This window comes from Leptonychotes weddellii, chromosome 5 (genome assembly GCF_054177405.1).
Source record: "Leptonychotes weddellii isolate Sample4059 chromosome 5, ASM5417740v2, whole genome shotgun sequence".
NCBI classification, from domain to species: Eukaryota; Metazoa; Chordata; class Mammalia; order Carnivora; family Phocidae; genus Leptonychotes; species Leptonychotes weddellii.
Window position 1 is genome coordinate 135,897,022 of NC_138373.1, and position 23,686 is coordinate 135,920,707.

The 23,686-nt window shown below is 40.7% G+C and overlaps 1 protein-coding gene and 1 long non-coding RNA gene across 2 annotated transcripts in view; both read left to right on the forward strand.

Annotated features, from left to right (window-relative positions):
- CRADD (CARD and death domain containing adaptor protein) overlaps nt 1-23,686 on the forward strand; it is a 168,648-nt gene that overhangs the window by 91,132 nt on the left and 53,830 nt on the right. The window lies entirely within an intron of this gene.
- LOC145721868 (uncharacterized) lies at nt 362-6,993 on the forward strand. The gene is made up of 2 exons (XR_014145848.1): nt 362-792; nt 1,008-6,993. It is a non-coding gene; the product is annotated as an uncharacterized LOC145721868 (long non-coding RNA).

The window sequence follows — 23,686 nt, forward strand, 5'->3', positions numbered from 1 at the left end:
AGCTCAGCTGCTGAGTCAGGGAGAAGGGGAGGAAGGCCTAGGGTCACAAAGGACAGTGAGGCCCTCCTTTGTGAGTAAGAGCAACTAGTCCATTTTAAATTCAGCAATTAAGCTGTTTCTACATAGTAGAAGTGACTGTTCTTTTGGAATGTGTTTGCTAGCAAAGATCATGATAAGAATGTTTAAAAGGAAGTTATGATTTTAAATGGCCCCTGAGTTGTACTGATTGATAAAAATTAGCTTAAGGGAAAGAGGCTTAAACTTACAGTAAACACGGACAGTTAAAGGCAAATTGACATACCTTTCTGTGAAAGCCCAGTTTTCCTTGTAATGTGGCTTTTTTAACACGCTCTTTACTTCTCTTAGTTCCCCATCATTGTGGCTCTGTAGCACAGATTAGATTAAACTGTAACATCCAAAACCTTTTTAATTACTCTCAGGTCTGAAGTTAGCATCAGAAAGGACTGAGGTAGGTCTCCATGGTTCCGTTTTGGAGGTTAATCTTCCCCGGTGCCTACTACTGGTTTACCAACACTTTGCTTTTAGAAGCCCAGGACAGCACACGCATGGGTCAGGATTGACTTAATGGCAAAACTATTTTGTATCAGGCAAAAGTGTGGGGTCTCTTGATCGGGCAGAGGCCGGTGGCACTGGTGGTAAGAGAATTCACCCAAGACAGAACAAAGGAGATAGAGATTTACCGAATATCCCACAGGGGCGCGGAGGGCAGGACCCCAAAGCAGAGATTGTCTGCCAGGAGGCAGTGGTAGGGGCTGGAGTTAAAGGGGGAAGGTGAGGGCGCCTGGGTGGCTCAGTTGGTTAAGCGACTGCCTTCGGCTCAGGTCATGATCCTGGAGTCCCAGGATCGAGTCCCGCATCGGGCTCCCTGCTCGGCAGGGAGTCTGCTTCTCCCTCTGACCCTCCTCCCTCTCATGCTCTCTGTCTCTCATTCCCTATCTCTCAAATAAATAAATAAAATCTTTAAAAAAAAAAAAAAAAGGGGGAAGGTGAGGAGGTATGGGGACGTATGGAATTTTCCTTTTTTGGTACCCATGTCCCCGTGTAAGCAGCCCATTGGTCAGCTAGGGCTTATGGATATTTTGAGGTGGGTTGCCTAATGGGCCTGTCTGTATTCAGCCAGGGGGTTGGGGGTCACCGTGGGCCCTTCTTCCTTACTCAGCTTTCCATTGTTCAAGCTGGTTGCCTAAAAGCGGCCTCTACAAGAAGTCTTTTTTTGTCACTCTGTTTGATTCACTATGCAGAATATGCTTTATTCTCCAAAACTTCATTTAAGAATATATCATAAATATGAAACTATTAGCCTTTGTGCTTGATTAAGATATAAACAGGAATCTTACCCACTTTTCAACCTTTGTGAGAAATAACTATTCTTCTGATTTTATTTTGACTTGCCAAAGAAGCTTTAGCACTGAGAGACTTCTCTTGGTGATTCAGAGCATGAGGGAAGGAAGAGAGTGATTCTGGCACATGCACACTAGTTGAATAACTGGTAGATATTTTTATATGTATTTCTATTCTTAGTCTATGGCCTGTAGTTAGCTCGGGAGTAACTAAGCTTAGTGATATTTACCAGACTTGGAGATCTTAATTTGAATATGTCAATATCTAGATCTCCAGGGGAACTTAAGTTAGGTTTAGCTGATTATTGAAAGGCAGACCCTCTTCTTAAGGAATTCCCTCTCATTCAGCAAACAAAGAATAAAATCTGAACAGATTAAATCGCAAGGTAATTAAAATGGCTCTTTATTTCTGGCTGTTAGCTAAATCGTAGCCACTACACATTGCCATACAGAGTTTTTGCTTGGTTTTGGTTTCTTTTACTTTTTGGGTTGTTTCTCTTAAATACATTTTAAAGGTAATCAGTTATGGCGCGTATTAGAATTCCTCCTTGTGTTCTTGTGGTAGGATTCTGGAAGTTGTAATGAATTCACAGGAGAACTCAAGAATGTAAGAAATTAGATGCCAGTCATATCTCAATTTAAAAAAATAACAAAACACACACAAACAAAACAAAAAAAAGGATGTAAAAGAAAGGTTTCTACCATTTGCTGAGTTGGGGTATAAACTTTGATCCATTGCCAACCCCTTTAAAATTGTGACTGTGACTGTGACCTGTCATGACTTAACCTCAGAGCACAGCTGGTTCTCTTGGCAGGGGCACCAAAACATTTTAATCCTGCCTGAACAACTATTATCGTTCGGTGTAGACAAGTGAGTAAAAGTCTTACTTTGCTGGTTGGTGATAGTGCACATGCTTAGATTTAGTGAAAGGTCAAAATTGCCACAAGCCAAGATACAGTCATGGATGAGGACTTAAACTTTCTCAGTGTCTGATAAATGTTTCAATCCATGGAGAGCAAAAGTCTTTCTGTCATTTTCTTTTTTTAAACCACAGATGGAGGAAGCAAGGAGATAGAAATATTATTGTGAAACTTAGTTCTAACCAACTGTTCCTGAAGTAGAATTGATTAAAACCATGGGAGGGAGTGATTGTGATTGTGTTGTTTTTGTAACTACGAAAGAAGTGAGAGTTGGATATAACCAAAGAGTTAATGGTGACTTAAGGAAAATTTAGAGAAGGGGTAGGTATTTTTCAATGTCCAGAGTCTTGAAAAGAGGGCACTACAAAAAGAGAAAGGGAGAAAGAAAAGAAAGAAAGGAACGATCTGAGGGCAAAAAAATCACAATTTTTTTTTTTTTTTTTTGGATGAAGAAGAAAAAGGGAGAGAACCACTTTAAGAACAAGGAAGTTTTTGTGAGCTTGGATATTAAGAGAATATGTACCCAAAGACAAGCACATGCTCAAGGACAAATTCAGAAGAGTGGAGTAAAACTAGTAAGAAAATGTCTGCAATGCTCAAGTTCAGACTGAACTGAGACTGGAGAGAATGCTAAAGACAACAGAAAAGGGCTCTTGAAAAGCTATGTTCAAAAGAAGAAGAAGTAAAGGCTAAGCTCATTGCTCGGGGCAGATGGAATAATGTTAACGTGACGAAAAGCAGACCTACTCAACTATTTGGCTTCTCTCTTTCTCTATCAAAGAGAGTGATCTTCAAACTGGAATATGTAACATAAACACGGTTCAGAATAAATTGAAGCACACAAGATTGGGGATGATAATGACAGTCACAACTACAGTTTGTTGAGTTTCTACTCAGGACTGAGTACTAGGAAGGAGAACTTGGTATTTTTTTTCCTAGTGCTTATGGCAGCTGTGCGCGGTAGGGATTGTTATCAACCCTATTTTATAGGCAAGAACACTGAGGCTCAGAAAGATTTAATAACAAGCCTGAAGCTACACAGCCATGAAGTGATTAGCTTGGACTCAGCTCCATGCCCGACTAGCTTCAGAGTTTGGCTCTTTTGACCGGACACCCTGACTCCCATGTCTATCGGCACCTAACTGTTTTCAACAGGATTGTGTCTCCAGCTTAATTTATATTGTAAGACACATAAAGCAACAAACAAAACCCCGTAGATGTTAGCGAAGAGCCGTAGTGTGTTAATCGCAGGGAAAACAAGGAAAATGGAATATCAAAATGATATAAAACAGACAAAGACTGTTTTGATTTCTTTTTTAAAGTTTCACTTTGGGCTATACAGAACAAATTGCTTGATATTGATCCTTGAGATTGTGCTATGTAAGCAAACAGTTGTAAATGAAAGTAAAGATCCTCAGGAGGTGGCATGCCAAATTAGACTCTTCCCTTCCTTTCTTCCTTGTTATTTTTTTTTAAGATTTATTTATTTATTTGAGAGAGAGAGCAAGCACGGGGGAGGGGTAGAGGGAGAGAGAGAATCTCAAGCAGACTCCGCACTGCATGCGGAGCCCCATGTGGGGCTCAATTTCACAACTCTGACATCATGACCTGAGCCAAAATCAAGAGTCCGACACCCAGCTGAGCCACCCAGGCGCCCCTCTTCCTTGTTATTTAACTGGTAACCCTATCATTTGATAGAGGATTCCATATAGTTTGTAAACAAGTTGAATTAATCTAGGCTCAGTTGGGTAGATTCATATTTAATTGAACTACTTTATGCAGATTACTGACTTTAGATAGACAGGCTTTATTGAAATCAAAATACCATGTTTATGGCACTCCTCCCTATCTATCCATATAGCAACTCTATCAAAAAAGGAAATAAAGTTTTTTGGCCTGAGTTGTTTGTGGTAAACCCCTGGCGGTTCCTGTTATTTATTGCCTTCTAAGTGATTATGAATTATCTGTGTCAGCATTCCTCAAGCTGTTTTCTGAAGAACTCTAAAGATGCTGGAAAAGTTGATAGGTGTCATCTCCTGAGAGCACAGGTGAGAAATGCTGATCTGTGTAATAATTTGTTGTTAAATTTTGCTAGGGGTAGACATTAAATTCATTGATTTATGATTTAGGGAATCAGACTCATCCATCCTTTTCAAAATATGGATTGTTTGCTTTCTCTTTTAATTTTTCAGAGTATTCCACATCTTTATACATATCTGTCAGTTAATTCAGCATCCTAAATGAATTCATCTTGGCTTGGTAACTTGAACTTCTTTAAAGGAGTTAAGCATATTCTTTCTTGTTTTGGGCTTTAATCTCTATACTTGACTTCGTGGGATTTGAGGAGGAATTAGACATAGTATGTATAGTGTCCAATAGCTTAAGGTAGGAGCAGTAATTTGAAGTTACATATAGAGAGTTTTCACATCAGTATAATGAAGTGCTTTCCAGTAATTTGAAACGTTCAAGCAGAGATTATATTATATCTGTTAGAGATATAAAAAGGAAATTCGTACACTGGATGGATGTTAGAGAAGATGACCTTCTACCTCTAAGAGACTATGATTACAAGACATTTCTGTTTCACACATAGTCAAAAATAGGATAGCTCTTGGGTACTGTCAAAATCTTGGAAGTCAAAGACTATTTTGTTATGGTACCATTATTATCTAAGAAAAGCATGTGCAGTCTCCTTTTTTGAAGAGTAGTTGCTGCCTTGGCTATTCAAAGGGGATGGGTGGTTGGACAGTGAATCTATTTTATGGACCCTCCAGTTTATTCCAGTGAAATGATTGGTTATCACCACTACCTGCTCTTCCAATAGCACTATTTTAAGTGGTTTTTATTGCTCTTCAAGGAAATTTTGGTTAGGAAACTGTATATAACCTGATTGTGCTGACATTAAAACTCTGCAGAAGTTTGAAATTAATCTTGCCCTATAGGTAGATTGGAAGCAATGCTTGTGATATTTTTGCCAGGATGAAGAGCTGCAGTGTTCAGAACAAGCAGTGGTTCTTTGAAAATAGCTCATTTCCCCACAGTAATGAATAAATTAGTGATGGGATTAACAGGATTGTATTTTATTGTTGAAACAAAACATTGTCAGAAGTTACAGCTGGTATTCAGGACTACACTGAGTGAATTTAGTGGCAACATCAGCATTTTAAGAATATAACAGCCCCCCCCAAACAGACAAACAAAAAAATCCTTCTTTTCCTGATCAAGTGCGTTTAAATATTTTCCACCCCCAACCCCAAAAAGAATGTAACAGGGAATAGTTTTATGATGTTTAGTACACACTTGGTGCTTAACAATATGAAATAAACAAGGGACAGATAAAGTATGATGTTGAATAAATTGCACAAAGAATAATGTTAGGGTAACCATTATATGGTCTTGCCTGACTGTAAAAATTATGGGACACTGATTATGATAGAATTGACAGTTATGAAATCTTTTATACGATTTTGTGACCTTTGCCTCCCTGTTCCAAAGTACTTCATAGCAGTGATCATACGAGTGTTACAAGAGTGTGTTCATGTGTCTCTTTCCTAGTAGATTATAAGGGCATTGGGTTATAGCCATTATAGGCTATGTCTTTGTCATCATTGTATTGTACTTAGATCCCACTGCTGTATGTAGCCACTAGGATGATGATCACAAAGCTCCAGATGGTCCCCTCTCCCACATCTCCTCAACTCTGCAGTCTTCTTAGCCAAGTTCTGTGGCTGTAACAACTGTTGAATGAACAAAGGGAGGAACAGATGAACAGGCACACCAGTTTTGTTACGTACCAGCGGACCCTTCTGGAAATAGGACTGACCGGTACAGGCACTGGTGTCCTACCATGTAGGTGGCAACTGTGGCATGCAGGCGTGTTTCCCGGGACTTATGATATGGCTGCAGTCTTGCTTCCCTTTCTGGCTACTGTTGAAGCCTTTCCTGTGATTCTCCCCATTCTAAGATGCAACAGCTGGTGGGTGGTCTTCCTTTCTCTCTTACTTTCTTCTCTGTAGTTTTGGAATGCCTCACACATGCCAAGCATATAATATATATATTATATATCTAATCACATATAAAGCTCTCCGTAAAAAACAACAACAACAACAACATTTTACTGGTATAAAAACGAAGACACATGCTCACATAGAAATAAAAAGAAAGTGCCAGGTTTCAACCCAATTGTCCCTGGTTCTAAATCTCATATTCCTTCTGTTATATTATGCAGCCTCCCTCAATCGTGCCCCATCTTTGCCCTTTCATTTCTCTCTGACATCCCTGTCCTCCCTCATCTGCTGTTCCCTCACCCAAAACACAGACTGAGGTAGACCCTTGGCATGCCACTTTTCAAAGGATACTGAAACTGTGCTCATCCTATATGATATCCCCAGTGTTCAGCCCTGTTTAACTCTTTGGTCAACACTAGGCCATTTCCCACTTCACTTATCAGACCTTACTTAAGTCTTTGTGTCTCCTGTTACTTTCCAGAACAGGTCTGAACACTGTGGAAGAATTCATTTTTCTACCAGGCCAACTGTGCCATTCTCCTCCAATATATTCTATGGTAACTCTCCCTGTTTTCTTCTAGAGAGGCAGCATTGAGGGGTGGTTGAGAGCATGGGCTCTAGAGTCAGAATGCCAGGGTTAAAATGCTGAATTTTGCTTCTTCCTGTCTGTGCGACCTTGGATAAGTTACTCCAGTGTCTCATCTTCCTCACCTGAAAAAGGAAGATGAGAAAGTGCCGTCATAGGATTGTTGATTGTGGATTTAATCCACAAAAAAGCCCTTAAAGTTAAAAACCCAGAGTCAAATCCTCAGTAAATGTCAAGTGTTATTTTGAATAAAAGCCAAGAGCCTCACTCATAGTTTAAGGCTCACTCCTGAACTGCTTTGGTTTTCCTGATCTTTTGATTTCTTTTTCTTTTTTTTAAGATTATTTATTTGAGAAAGAGAGCGAGCACACTAGCAGGGGGAGGAGCAGAGGGAGAGGGACAAGCAGACTTCCCACTGAGCAAGGACCCCGATGTGGGGCCTGATCCCAGGATCCTGAGATCATTACCTGAGTAGAAGTCAGATGTTTAACCAACTGAGCCACCCAGGTGCCCCTGAACTTTTGATTTCTATTCATGCCTTCTTCCCCTCCGGCCTCCTATGTCCTGCCAATTCCTCCCGTCCATGTCAGTCTGTGACACAGGCTTTGTCCACTCCTGAGCCTGGACCTCATCTTCCACCTGCATCCTACTGTCTGGACTGGGTTGATCTTCCCTGTCCACTTCTGTCAGCTGGTCTCCCTTACAGAGCTTTTTTTTTTTTTTTTTTTTTAAAGATTTCATTTATTTATTTGAGAGAGAGAATGAGAGAGAGAGAGAGCACGTGAGAGCGGGGAGGGTCAGAGGGAGAAGCAGACTCCCTGCCGAGCAGGGAGCCCGATGCGGGACTCGATCCCGGGACTCCAGGATCATGACCTGAGCCGAAGGCAGTGGCTCAACCAACTGACCCACCCAGGCGCCCCTCCTTACAGAGCTTTAAGAGCCTTCGAAAGTGCCTTTCTCTTCGTGAAACCTCTCTTACTACAAGGGAGAGAAGTGACTAATCCCCCAGCTTGTACCTTTTCTGAACCTTTTCTGAACATGTCACTTCACCTCACCAAAACACAGTACCACTGTGAAGTGTGTTTGTGAAAATAAAATCATTAGATTTCACTCTTTGCCCTGTACCTGAATATGTGCTTGGAAGATCAACATTCCTTTAGGAAAGGGTACTTGTTTCTGTTTGTGTCTGTTCTGAGTCCACAGCTCATAGAGAATAGGGTCTCTGACTTCACAGGCCCCTCTCCCAGTGGCACCTCCATCTGTGATTAGTAAATTCCTGATTCAAAGAAGAGGTCATTTAAAATCAATTATCCACCAAAAACCTAACCCCTAACATGCATTCTGAAAATGCATGTTCAGTGCTTTACTCAGATCCGACATTTGAAAGGTCATCTAAAGCTTTCTCATCTTGCATCAGGGATATTTTAATTTCTGTTAACTAAAGATTTTTTTCCTCAGGGTAGATGTAGAAAATACCAATACTTCTTCCCAGCCATCCCCCTCTTCTTTTGAAAGCTTTCATATTTATCCCTGTATATTGTTTGACCATACCTTATACTTCAAGCCCTGTGTTGGAGGGATGACTTTCAGAGTCACATGGTAGGAACTATTTTGGATCCTTAAGAAAAAAATGCTACTGAATAATGCATAGTCTTCTCCTTTGGAGAGATGACAAAAATTATAGTGGTTTTGCCTGTCATTTAAAAAATAAACAGACTCTGAACCTGTCTGGATTTATTGGCTTTACAGACCAGACTGAAAGTACACCATGCACCAAATTATGGCAGAACAAATTCTGCTTTAGGACATTTATGGTAGGTTGGGCTTTTCTTTCTTTCTTTGTGTGTCTCATTACTGGCAATGATTTCTGAAGCATCAAGCATTTTCCACCTTTGTATAAAATTAATCAAAGGCAGACTCTTAGTGGCCTTGAGGTATTTTTCCTCTCTGTGTTGGATCAAATCCTTGTTTTGACTGCCTTATGGTATCCTAGACAGAGGTAGGTGGGTATTCCTGAAGAGCAGTGTGTATTCTATAAAGAATGCATTTTGGATGCCAACTGGCCACCCTCTTTTACATGAACCCTGATGAATGAATCAATGAAGGAATGCAGGCATTTAGGGAAAATTGTTAATGGAGAAGATGGGGATATTGCTTGAGCAGATGCCCTTACTATTACTAGATGTTAACATTTTTATTTTACTTTAGTTTTCAAACTGATCTCTCAAACATAATTGCATTTGAACTACACAGCAATCCTGTGAAGTTGGTAGGGAAAGTATTTATTATCTCCAACTACAAGGAATCATTCCCAAAGAAACCAGGGCTGATCATGTTGGCTCCTATCTTCTGACTGAACCAAAATGGCAGTCTTTCCATTCTAAATACAGTGATTTCCCTACTAGATCAGGGAGTCTCACATTTAACTATTCAGAAGGCCCAGGGTTGGGATGAGAAATTCACATTTTTGTCACACACCCCAGGAGACTAATGGTGATACAGGTGTGGGGTTGGACCACACTTTAAAAAATCCACTCGATGCCATATTGTATCTTGCGTTTCAACCTCTTTTTATTAACTGTAATGCATTGAAAATATTATTTTTAAGATGGCATGTTTAACTTAAGAGAGGATTGAAAAGTTCATTTAAATGTTGTGTCAAAATCCACAGTGATATGGACACAAGGTTATTACAACATTGTTCATAATAGCCAAAGACTGGAAACCTTCCAAATATCCATCGATAGGGGAATGTTTGAATAGCCAAATGGTACATTCATGAAGAGGAATAATGTGCATTTATAAGAATAAACAAGGAAAACTTCTACATCTTGCCATGAAGTAATCTTTAGGATGTATTGTTAGGTGATAAAAATAAAAGGGAAAAAGTATTTATAGGGTATGCTACTTGTAGCGTAAGGAAGGAAGGAAAATACAAATATGTATAATAAATAATAATATATAAATATTAATATAATAAAAATAACATTTATGTATATACGTGTGTAAACACACACACATAGCCTGCAGGATTCAGACACTACTGTTCTCACTATCCAGATGAAGAAACGGAAACGTTGGGTGTTGAAGTTTCTTGTCCACAGACCACGTCCGTCTGTCTCCAAAATTGGAGCTCTTATGCATTATTTCATGCTGCTTCCCAGAAATAGTCCTTTGATTTTATAGTTTTTCTGTTTTTATTTTTAATTTTGTTTATGGATAAATTTTAAACACTGAGTAAATAAGGATAGATCAAATGGAGTAGCCTCTCTGTATTCCTTGTGTGTGAGAAAAATGCAAGGTATCTTTCTTATTGTAATAATTACAAAGGCCCAATCAAAGGCAAAGTGATGATGGGACTGGAGTATGTAGCAACTTTTTTCATACTCATAAAAAAGTAAAACTCCGTAAATTGTAACTTAAAGCCACAAAATAAGGTTTACTAGTGCTTGTTCTTCAACAACAGTATTTGATCAGCCTTTTACTAGAAGTGGAGGCCAGAGAAAATTGGCTGCTTTCATTTCTCTTGTGTTCGTAAAATGCTTTTAGGACTATCACAATAAAGAAAAGCTCTAAAACAAACAAACAAAATCCTGAACTTCCCCTGAGCCATGATTTGTTTTACTTTCTTGCAAAATTATTTTGGCATTTGTAAAACCCAGGTGTGCCCATGGGCATGTGCAGCCATGTCCTTGTCATCTGTCATGTGCGATGCTCTAGACGTATGAGATAGCAGTCACCAGTCGGAATGCTCGCAAGCCACATCACTGAATTCCTGCTGCAGGGCATGCGTGACTCATACCCTCTGCTTTACAAAGCAGTGACTTTACAAAATACCTGCAGTGTGGCACTTCGTGGCTGATCCCACATGACTTATGCCCTCGAGCTGTCTGACTGGAATCTTAGGAAATTCTACGAATGGGTTTGACATTCTTGTTTCCTTCAAGAATCAAAGCACTAAATATAGTCAAGCTGAATGACAAAATTTTACTCATAGCCAGGGCATGCTGGTGAAGGCATCAGAAATGGATAAATAATACATAATGAATATTGAGTCTTGCTGTATGCTGGAAGCTGTAGCAAGCCCTTTAAATACCAACTAATGTTTAACTCTCTCAGTGATCCTGTCTTATCGCTCAGGTGGCTGAAGCACAGAGGGGTTCAGTGACTTGCCCAAGGTGGCACACTTAGTAGGTGGCGGAGCTGGGCTCTGAACTCAGGCATTGGGAGTCTTCAGCCTTTGCTGCCTCAACACCGTGCAGTCCCAGAGCGCCAGCAGAAAGTAATCACGCGCCGTAACCCGAGCTGCCGGGCACAGTGAAAACCTGGGCTGTGTGCCAGAGCTCTGTCTTTCAGTTTGACAGACACCTGAAGCTAAGCGGAAAGAGATGAAGAGATTGATCAAGCACCTGTGGCAAATCTTTGGTATTTGATATTTGATACACAGAGTTGATATTAGAACACACGGTTCCAGAGTGACTTATTGTCCAGTGGGAAAGCCAGTTGGCCTGGTGACCTTGCAAGACAGTTAAAGGACATAAGAATGGATGTTCATTCAAGATTATCAGGAAGAAATTAGGTCAGAAATGAAATGAAAACAAATGGCCAAGAAATATCATTTTGGTATAAATAAAAAAATTTCTGTGGCTTAGTAAACGGAGTGCCTTTTCTTTCCTGATTTGTTGGAGAAGCATGGAACCTGCTTACTTTGAAATCCTAATATCTCTTTAGGCCCAACTCATTATTAATGTAGTGTACTTTCCTCAAAAGAGTGATATTTTCACAAATGCTGTTTCTGGCTCCAGTCACGTATAGAAACACTGGAATGAGTCCAACATGGTGTTTTGCTTTAAAAAAAAAACAACAAAAAACTGTATTTGATAATGCATATGCTACAAACACCTCTAAAAATAATTTGCAGTTGGCAAGCTATTTCTTTAGTATTTTTTCCTGGCCCAGAAGAGGAAGCTTTAAAATTTAAATTTGATCAACTTAGTACCTTTGAGAGTAAGGATAAGAAACTTTGCCAGCTTATGTGATTGGAATATGCTTTAGTATTTATATAATAATTGAGAATGACCCAAACTGATTCTCTCTGGCTCATCAGAAGTAAAAATTAAAAAGTTAAAATTGTGTCTCCTCCAGAGGGTAGTAGGCTTGAGTCACCCACTGGTGTATCATCTTCCTCATATTCCCAGTCCTTGACCTGTGAGTTAGAAGGCAAGGATGCTTCTTTGGAGCTTCCTTCATACCTTCTTTTACCCTTCAATATTCAACCACAAATGCTGTTGGCAGCTCCTGGCAGAACAGGAAAGGAGGCCAAGGAGTGGATCTATAAAAGGAGAGTGATTTGTTCATAGGAGCCCCTTGGTGAATGAAAGAAAATAGATTTGAAGTCTTGGCAGTACCAGCAGTATTTATTAAAAATGCAAGCTCATGATAATAATATCAAATAGAATTATGGAGGAATAATGATACCCCACTTCACAGGTCATTAACTCAGACATATGTTTGGCTGCCAAAGAGAAGCTGGGTAGCAGAGCAGACAAGATTAAGAACATTCAAGATCTTTGGGGTGCCTGGGTGCCTCAGTCGTTAGGCATCTGCCTTCGGCTCAGGTCATGATCCCAGAGTCATGGGATCGAGCCCAGTGTCAGGCTCCCTGCTCAGCGGAACCCTGCTTCTCCCTCTCCCACTCCTCCTGCTTGTGTTCGCTCTCTCACTGTCTCTCTCTGTCAAATAAATAAATAAAAATCTTAAAAAAAGAGAGAGAACATTCAAGATCTAGTCCTGTAGCTTGTGACCATGAACCAGTCACTTAACTCTTTGGCCTTAGATTCTGTATAAAAGTGTTGTACTTGATCTCAGTGATTATGTCCTACTTCATCAAAATAGCATGATTCTAAGTTCCTATGGGATATCCAGATAAGATGGGAGAGGTGGAACATTAGTTTGGGTTTTGCCTTAAAAGGAAGTGTTGGGGAGCCAACAGGGAATAGCAGGGGTCACAGACTCAAATGCCTTTGTAGGCGAATGAGTGAAGTGAATTTGATATAGGGGAAGTACATATCCATATTTTTAGGTAAAACCCCATTTTTTAAACATTGACAAGTCTTTTTTTTTTTAAGATTTTATTTATTTGACAGAGAGAGACCGAGAGAAGGAACACAAGCAGGGGGAGTGGGAGAGGGAGAAGCAGGCTTCCTGCTGAGCAGGGAGCCTGATGAGGGGCTCAATCCCAGGACCCTGTGATTACGACCTGAGCCGAAGGCAGATGCTTAACGACTGAGCCACCCAGGCGCCCAGACAAGTCTTTTTTTTTTTTTTTTTTCCAATACCCAGAAGTTGAATTGCTGGATCATGTGGTTCTATTTTGTGTATATATGTATGTATTTAGTAAGTTTTTTAGTTTTTATTTAAATTCCAGCTAGTTAACATACGGTGTAACATTAGTTTCAGGTGTACAATTTAGTGATTCAACACTAACATTCAGCACCCGGTGCTCATCACAAGTGTCATCCTTAATCCCCATTACCTATTTCACCCATCCCCACACACAAACATTGACAAGTCTTTCCATTTTTATCAAATCACTGTTGTTGGTCACACATGGCTGGCCAATGGGCCTTCTGCTTTAGACTTCTGGGATAGACTCCACACTTAAGAGGTAAAGGGCAAGGTTTTGGACTCTGACAAACCTGAATTTGAACCTTGGCTCTGCCCTCTAATAAATATGTTCACTTGCACATCTGTATTTAACTTTTTAAAGTTTAAAGTTTCTTTATCTGTAGAAATGAGAATGGCAGTATCTTTCTTATTGGATTTCCTAAAGATTACATGTAGCACGGTACTTAACACATAGTAGGCACATTCTAAATGTTAATTCCATTACCATTGTCATGGTGGTAGATCTTCTATAATTTTTTCATTTTTACCTTGATGGCCAGTTGCTCAACATTTAGAAAAGAATGATAGAGGCCAGTGCTTTTTCATAAATTCTGAAATTGAAATCTCTTCAACTTACATTTCAGTTGTTTAAAAATACAGATTTCATCTTTAAAAGACCCCATTTGGAAGGATACATTTTCTGTTTGCCAGGGGATATAGGAGGCAGTAAAATCAAATAGATGGTCGGTTACACTCAAAAACCACTTTAGACAGTGAGGAAACACAACACTGCATTTCCTCCTTGGGAAAAGTCTAGTGTCTGGACCTGCTGTGACTGATGGTAATTTCATAGTTTGATTATTTCCAGGGGAAATCTATTTTGAAAAGAATTTGCTACATGCCCTACTATGTGCAGGGCGCTCTTCCAAGGGAATAATATAAAGATGACTAAGACCTAATGAAATTGTCATGTACAAGACTGTCTTGGCTCTTTAGATTACAGTGTGTACAGAACTGTGTATGAGTTCACCTTGAGAGGCTGCACAGACCTTCCAGTGATGTGCTGTTGTGCAAGGTATCTTTGAAGTCTCCCTTTGGGATTTGCCTTGAGGGCCCTCGGCATGTTTTGCTGAAGACTTTTATACTGATGCTATTCATTCTCAGAAGGTGATTTTGATTTGGGAGAGTTGCCAGGAACTCTTCATGACGAAGTCTGCCACATGGGTGATAAACTGGCTAGAGTAATTTTTGGTTAGAAATGAGTCAAGGACGGGGCACCTGGGTGGCTCAGTTGTTAAGCGTCTGTCTTTGGCTCAGGTCATGATCCTGGAGTCCCAGGACCGAGCCCTGCATCAGACTCCCTGCTCCGTGGGGACCCTGCTTCTCCCTCTCCTGCTCCCCCTGCTTGTGCTCTCTCTCTCTGTCAAATAAATAAAAATAAAATCTAAAAAAAAAAAAAAAGAAGAAATGGGTCAGGACCATAAAGTAATATGACAAGTGTTCTTGTATGTCACATAAACTGATCATAGAGATAAAGGCAGTTCCAAAAGAGGCATTCTGCAAGTTTTTTCCTCAAAACCAGTATCACTGGAATATATTTCTAGCTTCACAACAGGGTTGCTTTGAAAGGAGTGGTGCTCATCTGTCCATGTGTTATAGTATGTCTGCGTAGAGAGCCTTGTACTTACCTCTTAGCATACTGAGTTTTGTTTTGTTTTTCCCTTTAAAATATTACAGCATTCTGTGAAGCTCCGGGATAGATTTCCTCCAAGAAAATGAAACAAATTAGATCCATTCTCAGAAGACATTAATGGAAAGAAATACATGTTTATACCAAGTTCTTTAAAACTATCTGAACTGGGAAGGATTGCCTCATTGTTGACCATGGTTATTCTACCATGATTTAGAGACAAATAAGTTTCCTGTCAAAGTGTTTAACAGAGGAATTAAAGAATTCTGTGTTGTGGCCTGTTGAGGCTCATTCTTTCATTCCACAGATATCTTTTGAGGCTGAATGTATGCCAGGCATTATCAGACACTTAGAATGATGATGGTGATGATAGATTCGTTTCACCTCAAGGAAGCTTGATATGCAAAAATACAAACTTATTCAATAACTGATTTGAGTATAATTAATAGTAGTATTATCAATTATCCTCCTTTTCCTTAAAGGATAATTTGGAATTTCATGAAGTGTTGAGCCTCTCTGGTACATTTGAAATGTTGTTCATCTTAGGACCATTGGAATATGTATATACTCTTGAGGCAATATGTCTCTGCCATGGCACCTGGTCACCATGTGTGTGGTCTCCCAGGTCTGAGGATCGATCTCAGAACACCTCTTAACCAAATGTGTCACTGAGCCCTTGTTAGAATGATGTTCTTGGGGGGTGCCTGGGTGGCTCAGTCGGTTAAGCGTCTGCCTTCGGCTCAGGTCATGATCCCAGGGTCCTGGGATCGAGCCCCACATCAGGTTCCCCGCCCAGCAGGGAGTCTGCTTCTCCCTCTCCCACTCCCCCGCTTGTGTTCCCTCTCCCGCTGTGTCTGTCTCTGTCGAGTGAATAAATAAAATCTTTAAAAAAAACAAAAAGAGAATGATGTTCTTGGTTGTAGAGGGAGGCTCTGAGGCTCTGAGGTTGTTGTCATGTTCCATCACCTCTTGAGGATGCTGTCTGGGGAAGGAGAAGTAGCAATAGTGCTGGAATCAGAAGACAGCACTTTCCAGTCTCAGCTCTGGTCTCCTCAGTGGTCATCTGACCTACCTAAACCTCAATTTTCTAACCTTCCAGAGGAGGTCAGTAACTCTGTTTATTCCCAGCGTTGTTGTGGGACATTGCAGGGGACTGGGTATGTGACAGCATTGTAGGGATGTTAGTCCTTGTTGCTGTCATTGTCCTTCTGATAATGAAGCCTTGCTGTACTGAGAAGCAGCTCTGTCCCTTGGAGTCCCTGGGGCTTTGTTTCACAGCTCTTAGCTCTTATTTCTTCTTCCTCCTGTGGGTTATTTGTATATCTTGTCTTCAGTAGCCAAGTTTTTCAAGGTCGGAGACTGTGGTGGTGGGTACCTCCCCCCGCAACGCTTCACCCCCAGTCTTTCTATTTTCCCACTTTCCATGTTGACTGACAGAATCTCCTTATTTCTCAGAGTGGCCAAAGTTTTTGTCTGAGACTCTGAGTTCATGTTTTTCCCCAAGCAGAGGCTAAGAAGTATCTAGTGCAGTAATTTTTTTTCAGAGTGTGGTTACTTCATCTCTAGAAAATTACCTGGGAAGCTGAAGCCTCCAGGGTGGTCACTCCATCTTTCTTGAGGGAGCTGTGCACGTCACCTTGATACAGCCACCTTTACGAGAACATGAATGAACCAGAAGTCATGGTATTTGGCTTCCAGTAGTTTATAATTTTAGAGATAGGACATAAGGTGATAGGTTGGTTTAAAAGATCCAGGGAATGACTAAGGAACACATGCAAAACAATAGTGTTAAATCCAAATTTTAGTTTTTGGTTAAAAAAAGTCCTTTTAAAATCGTATAGGTTTAAAAATTGAAAGCAGGTGAGTGGTTACTTGGGATGAGGGGTTTGGGCATGGTGGGAAGAAGCAATGACAAAAGGGCAGACAAAGACAATGATGGATATATGTATTATCTGGGTTGTGGTGATTGTTTCACGGATGTATACATATATCAAATTGTATCAAATTCCATACTTAAAATATGTGTAGCTTATCTTAGGTCAAGTATACATTAATAAGTTATTAAAAATTGTATAGCTTCATCATCTGGAAGGAGGGCAATTGTGGAAGAGATATTTGTTGTAGAGAATAGCATTTTAGAAAGAAAAACCAAACAGTTCAAATTCTTTGTGGTTTTTTTTTTTCTTCTTTCATTAATTCTCTGTTTGGGGGCCTTTAATTGGATATCTCACAACGTGTAAAAGTAGTCTGAACTCTTTGAAGTTCATTTGAATTCATGATCTTGGTAGCAGACGTGGTTTTACAAAATCCTGTGCATGTTGCTTTTGTAAATTGAATACCAGCCCCCGCCCTTCCCCCCAGGGACCTTGTCACCTAATGGAATTTTGCAGGGACTCCTAAACAATGTGGGCCCTGGCCTGACGTCCTGGAGTTAAGGATGTTGTCCGCTCTGTTACTCAAGGCCACAAAGTCCACTTGAAAAATTTCTTGTGGAGCCCAGCTGCAGGAAGAACTTTGCTTCTCTGGGTAGAAATAGTATGTATTATCCTTTCTGATAACATAATGGATGCAGTCTCTTTCTTCTCTTTGGCCCCCAAGAAACTCAGAGGTAAACCTGAAGCTTAGCTTTTACAACCGTGGTCTGCATGAATGTGTTTATATTTTCACTGGTCTTGAATTTCTATTTTATTTATATTTTTCTGGCTTAGACTCTATAGTTTTTGAATATTGATCATTTTGTGTTCTTGATGAAAGTCCCCTAAAATCCTTTCTGTGATGAATCAGGGAATGAAATCTGTGGCTTAATCCACTAACTTTTCCTTCCACAGGGGACATTTGTGCTAGAAAAATCAAAGATTATGGTAAATTTGAAAAACCAACATGGTTCTTCAGGTTTAAGCATGCTCGGTAGGGATGGTCTCTCTAGGTCTCAATTTGACTAGGTATGAATTCATTATGAATAATAATCATATTTTATACCTCCTCACCAAGAAAAAGAAATCAATTAACAGTGATTATTGTGATTAATTAACAGTGATTACCAAGAAGTAAAATGTTATACACACGGTCTCTCTCTTCCTGGTTGTACAAAGTTAATCCCTCCCTCTCCCCTTTTCTTCCCTCCCTTACACTCAAACCTTGGGGTCTCTGCTACCCACAGGAGCTGTTGTAGAAAAAAGTTTTTTTTACTTGCAGCCCCTGCTTCCCAAGGTCTTAGGGTTAATGGGTCTCTTTGACGTTAATACTTTTCATTTTGCTGGTTCTTACCCCTTCTGCCCTAATAGAGCTCTGGTCCTTTGCAAATCTCTTTCCCCTTTGGCATGTCTCACATGCTTACGAGCAGCTTAGGCCCGAGGTCACGTGACATACCCTGGTACCACCTCTGCCATTTGCACTGGCCACTGCTGGATCTGCTTGGCACTCTTGCTGCTTCCTCTGGGATCAGCCCTCTTCATACATATAAATGTTAGGTGCTGGGAAAAATGGAAATGCTATTATCTGAATAGCTGGCATCAGAATTTGCTTTATGAAGGTAATAATCTTGGGGAAAACACCTTGACGAATGCTTGAGGAAGAATATGAGGCCCCAAAGGCCTGGATGGTGGCAGAACTACTCTGCATGAAGTCAAGTCATTTATTGATTGTTCAGAGAGTAAGAGGTCTATGTGCCAGAACAAAAGAGAGGGGAGGGTGGAGGAGGGACGGGGCACCAGCTAGGTGCACAAGATTGTGGGGAAGAGCCTGATGGCACTGTTCCCTGTGGTCCTCCGACTTCTGTTGAGTCACACAGCTAGTAGGTGGCAGCTGGGATCCAAACTCCGCACTCTGGGCTTTTAACAGTTATTCTTTTTCTCTAAGGTTGGAAGACAGTGAGAGAGTTCAGATCCCAGACATGTGAAATCTGCCAGGTCACGGATTTACTGTACTATTGCTGTATTATTGTAATGGCTATTACTGTAATAGTAATTTTACTATTACTGTAATATTGCTAAAGAGTTACACTGAACATGTAACCGATTCCTTTCGCAAGCCCATCCCCTCCAGATGCAACCCTGCTGAACTCTTAGATAGCTGGGACAGGCGAGTCCCAGAAAGGCAGGGCAAGGAATGCTGCAGAATTTCTCTCTGCGGTCCTGGGCAAACCTGTCCACGTCAGCCACCAGCTCCCCCCAAGTCTGGTAACCTGGACCTCTAGGCATGGGCCCATCCCTCCTATAGCCTGTAGAAGAGAAAGGGATTCCAGACACAGCGTTCTGAGCAAATAGGGTGAGGGACAGGGAGAGGGGGCATGTATTTCTACCTGTGTTCGGTATCCTTATCTTAGTATGAGGGACTTGAACTACGTTATTCTTCGTCAAATTGGGGTCTAAGGACCCAGGGGATCTAAAAGTCCTATGATAACTAGGTATTTTTATTTAAACATTAACCAAAAAGTTAATATTGCCTTGCTTGGGATCATTTCTAATGGACGCCCTGCCTCTTGATTTCAGTTTCTCAAGTTGTGTTGGTCACCGTGACTTTGATGGGAGCAAGTATCAGTCAGCTATATAGCATCAGCCTTCTTGAAATACATGTTATAGCCCAGCACACACAGCCATGTGAATATATATGCAGCCAAACGCTTCCTGAAATGTCATTTACCCTTTCTACCCAGGAAGTCCCCTGCTGTTCCTCCACCTCCCCAGCTAGTCATGACCACTTCAGTGAGAGGGGTCATAGCATTGAACAGTGATGAGCAGGTCAAGGCTGCTATGTTCTTTTGCAGTGGAAATTTTTGACTGAAAGACATTTTACAGGATAAATCTTCAGTTTCTTCAGTTACTTAATCAATTGAGTCTTTCACTGGAGATCATGGGAACAAAATAAAGGTGTGAAATAATGACTGTTTTGTTCTAGATTACTGAGAAAAATACTCAGGTGGTTTAATCCGTGGGTCAGAATTACACACCAAGAAAAGGCCAAAGCAGAGTCTCTGTGCAGTGGGCCCATAAGCAGCTGCATCAAAACAGCCCGTGCACACAGCCTTCCGGGCCGTGTTTATGATCCTGTCCTTGCATATACCAGCTTGCAACAATTCATCAGCAGAAAATGCGGTAACCAGGAGATGGTTCTTTTTTCATGAAACTTACAATCTTTGTTTTATTTATTTGGGGACACACTGTTAAAATGCATATATCATTTAACTTGTACAATTTCACACATTCTAGATTTGGGTGATTTTATTCTGGGGGTGGTGGTTAGTATGTTTTTCCTTCCCCTGTATTTCCTGTAAGCTAAGTAGCTGGATTGAGAGACTTGATCAGATTTAGGGCAAATATGTCAGGCAAGAATACTTCATAGGTGATACTGTATGCTCTCAAATATAGCACAGCAAGAGGTGCAGAAAGCTTGGCAGTCCCATTTGTAATGTGTGGAAGCTACCTGTCCATCCTGTTTGCCCACCCAGTACTGTTTGTGAGCAAGAAAAGAAATATCTACTGTATTTGAATTAACTTAATAAATACAGTTTCTCTCTTAAAGCCATTCCACACCCACCTTTTGGCACTAAGCATCTAAAACCATCCAAAGAACTGTAAGTACCTTGCCTCGCCAATAAGCTGTTAACAAGTCTTAACTGAGGAGATCTGTCTCCCCTGGCATTCTGAGAAACAGAAGTCTCAAATTACTTCCAGCTGAAATGGAAAATAAACAAAACAAAAGCTCATCTGTGGTTGGCATAATAATGCCCCCCTCCTCCTTCCCCTCCCCCCCCCCCCAGTGTACACATCTTAACTGCAGAACCTGGGGTTATGTACTTTATATGGCAAAAGGGACTTCGATTAAGGGTACTGATTTTGAGATGAAGGAATTATCCTGGATTATCTAGATGGACCCAATCTAATCACATGAAAAAGATGGCAAAGGGAGGCAGAAGAGTGGGTTGGAAAGATGTGACTGGGAGGATTTGATCTACTGTTGCAGTCTTTGAAGGTGGAGGAAGGAGCCATGAGTCCAGGAATGTGGGCAGTCTTAGAAGCTGGAAGAGGCAAGGGAATGGAATTTCTCCCAGAGATTCCAAAGAACACAGCCTAGCTGATGCCTTGGTTTTTAACTCAGTGAGACTTACGTTGGTCTTCTGACCTACATAATTGTAAGGTAGTAAGCCATAAGATAAATAAATGTTGTTCTAAATCATGAAGTTTGTGGCCATTTGCTATGGCAACAATAGAATACCCATACCAAAAAACACTTAAGTTTTTATATCTATCTGTCTATCTATCTATCTATCCACTCATCCTTCCATCTATGTATCTATCTCTGTACAATAGATACACTTAAAGGTCCTTAATGCCTAGTATTTATCTCTAGAAACTTGGGTGCTTAGTGAATGCATTTGGACAAGAGTGACGTCAATGAGGATATTCCTCAGTAGCTGAAATATATTCAGGCTGGTGAAATAATGCCAGACATTCAAGGGAAAATGCAAACATTTAGTCAGTCCTATGTGTGACTCCAAATATCTGGATGTTGGAATTGTATAGCCAGGTGTAGACCAGCTACAGCTGAGGGGAACTTTTTAGTTTTCGTCTGGATATCTGGCAAGCCCTGACACATCCAGACTATGAGATCTGGCTGGAACTGATGTAGTTCCTGTGTGGCAGGAGAACAATGAAATGTGGCCCTGGAGGTCTGCTAGACTTGTGGTACTTTCATCAGGACAAGCCACTGAATGTTGTGGTCAGGCCCTTGGGCAAGCGACAACACCATTGAGATTTTCTTTCCTTCTAAATCACCACCCCTCCTCTACTGTTGAAATGTGGCTAGCTGCTTCATCTCTCAATTAGGGTGTCACCCTTCTAAGTCACACCAAGCAAAACAGTAGGAAAATAAAACCTCATGGCTGGGCTGAGGGGAGGGGGGAATGGGAGGAGAGGGAGGAAACACACAACTAGGAACCAAAAGCTGAATGAAAGAATCATAGGTTTGGATCTTGTCTTCTTTTGGCCATAGATTCAGTTTTGACCTTGCTTTAACCTCCCTTTTTTTTTTTTTTTTTTTAAGATTTTATTTATTTTTGAGATAGAGAGCATGAGCGGGGGAGAGGGGCAGAGGGAGAGGGAGAAGCAGGCTCTGCACTGAGCAGGGAGCCCGATGCGGGGCTCGATCCCAGGACCCTGGGATCATGACCTGAGCCGAAGGCAGACGCTTAACTGACTGAGCCATCTAGGCACCCTGCTTTAACCTCCTTGATCCTTAACTTCCCAGAACTCTGAAAGGTGATTAATAATAGCAGCCACACAGAGGTGGGGAGAACTAATAAATGGTAGTTAAGGGTGATGAGTAAGTCAAATATAAGAGCTACTGCTTTTAGGTTTTCTCAGAATATTTGCTTTTGTTTTAAGGATTGTGATGAGTTCAAGAAGTCATCTCTGAGTTGGGTACCGGTTATCTTTTTGTGCTAAAGATTCTTTTTTTTTTTTTTTTAAAGATTTTATTTATTTATTTGAGAGAGAGAATGAGAGAGAGAGAGCACATGAGGGGGGGAGGGTCAGAGGGAGAAGCAGACTCCCTGCCGAGCAGGGAGCCTGATGCGGGACTCAATCCTGGGACTCCAGGATCATGACCTGAGCCGAAGGCAGTCGCTTAACCAACTGAGCCACCCAGGCGCCCTGTGCTAAAGATTCTTAAAAATGCAGGAATTTCCTTGCCAGAGATGTAAAGCAATTCTGAAGATCAAATCATGTCTTCTTGGTGCATAGGAATTTGAGGTTTGTCTCTCTTACCATACATGGAATCCTGTGATACAGGTATCAGCTTTATACTGAAGTCGATTGGGGTCCAAAAGATCTTTCTAAGTAATTTTTTTTTCTTAACAAATATGTGATGTAACTGAAGTAACAAGAAATGGGAAATTATTTTGAAGGGGTATATATAGTTTAAATCATTTTATTTTTATTAAAATTTTTAATAAATTATTTTAATAAATTTATATTTATTTAAAAGATTTTACATGACTTTATAGTCAATCCCCCCCCGCTTTTTTTTTTTTGAGCTAGTTCTCAGAGCCTGTTTGCGGAACACAATATTCTCCTCCCCAATACATTGAGTCAATCAGCGGAAAGGAACAACACAGTATTGTGTGTGTGTGTGTGTGTGTGTGTGTGTGTGTGTAAATAAAACAAAACTAACAGCTAACTAATGTAGGAAAACCCCCCACAAATTCCCTGAAGAAATATATTAGCAAGACTGCTAGAAATCCACATTAATTTGTTACGTGAAATTAGGACATTGAAACCATATCCACCTGCTCGCTGCTTCTTGGCCACAGAACAGTGTGTAGCAAGTGCCTTTATGATGATATGACTGCCAGAGGGAAAGAGGAGAACATGGGTAATATTAACGCTGCAAAATACTCAGTTCCTTTAGAAATTACCCAGAAATGCTTGGTTGGGCAAAGTACAGTAAGCCCCTGAAGGATGCTGTGGTTTCTCTGGCTTGATAAAGGAAAGAACACTGTGTGCATGAGTTACTGTCTTCGTAGACCTTGGTAATGGCAGCATGCTTGGTAGTGAGCTGGTTAGGTATTTCAGCATATTTTCTTGCCTTGGGAAGTTTTCCAGTTACACCTCTGTTTTCTTTCAGCTGCCAAAAATGTCAGTTACCATCAGACAGGTGTAGCTGGCCTTTTTAAAAAACAAGAGGTGGGGGCGCCTGGGTGGCTCAGTCGTTAAGCGTCTGCCTTCGGCTCAGGTCA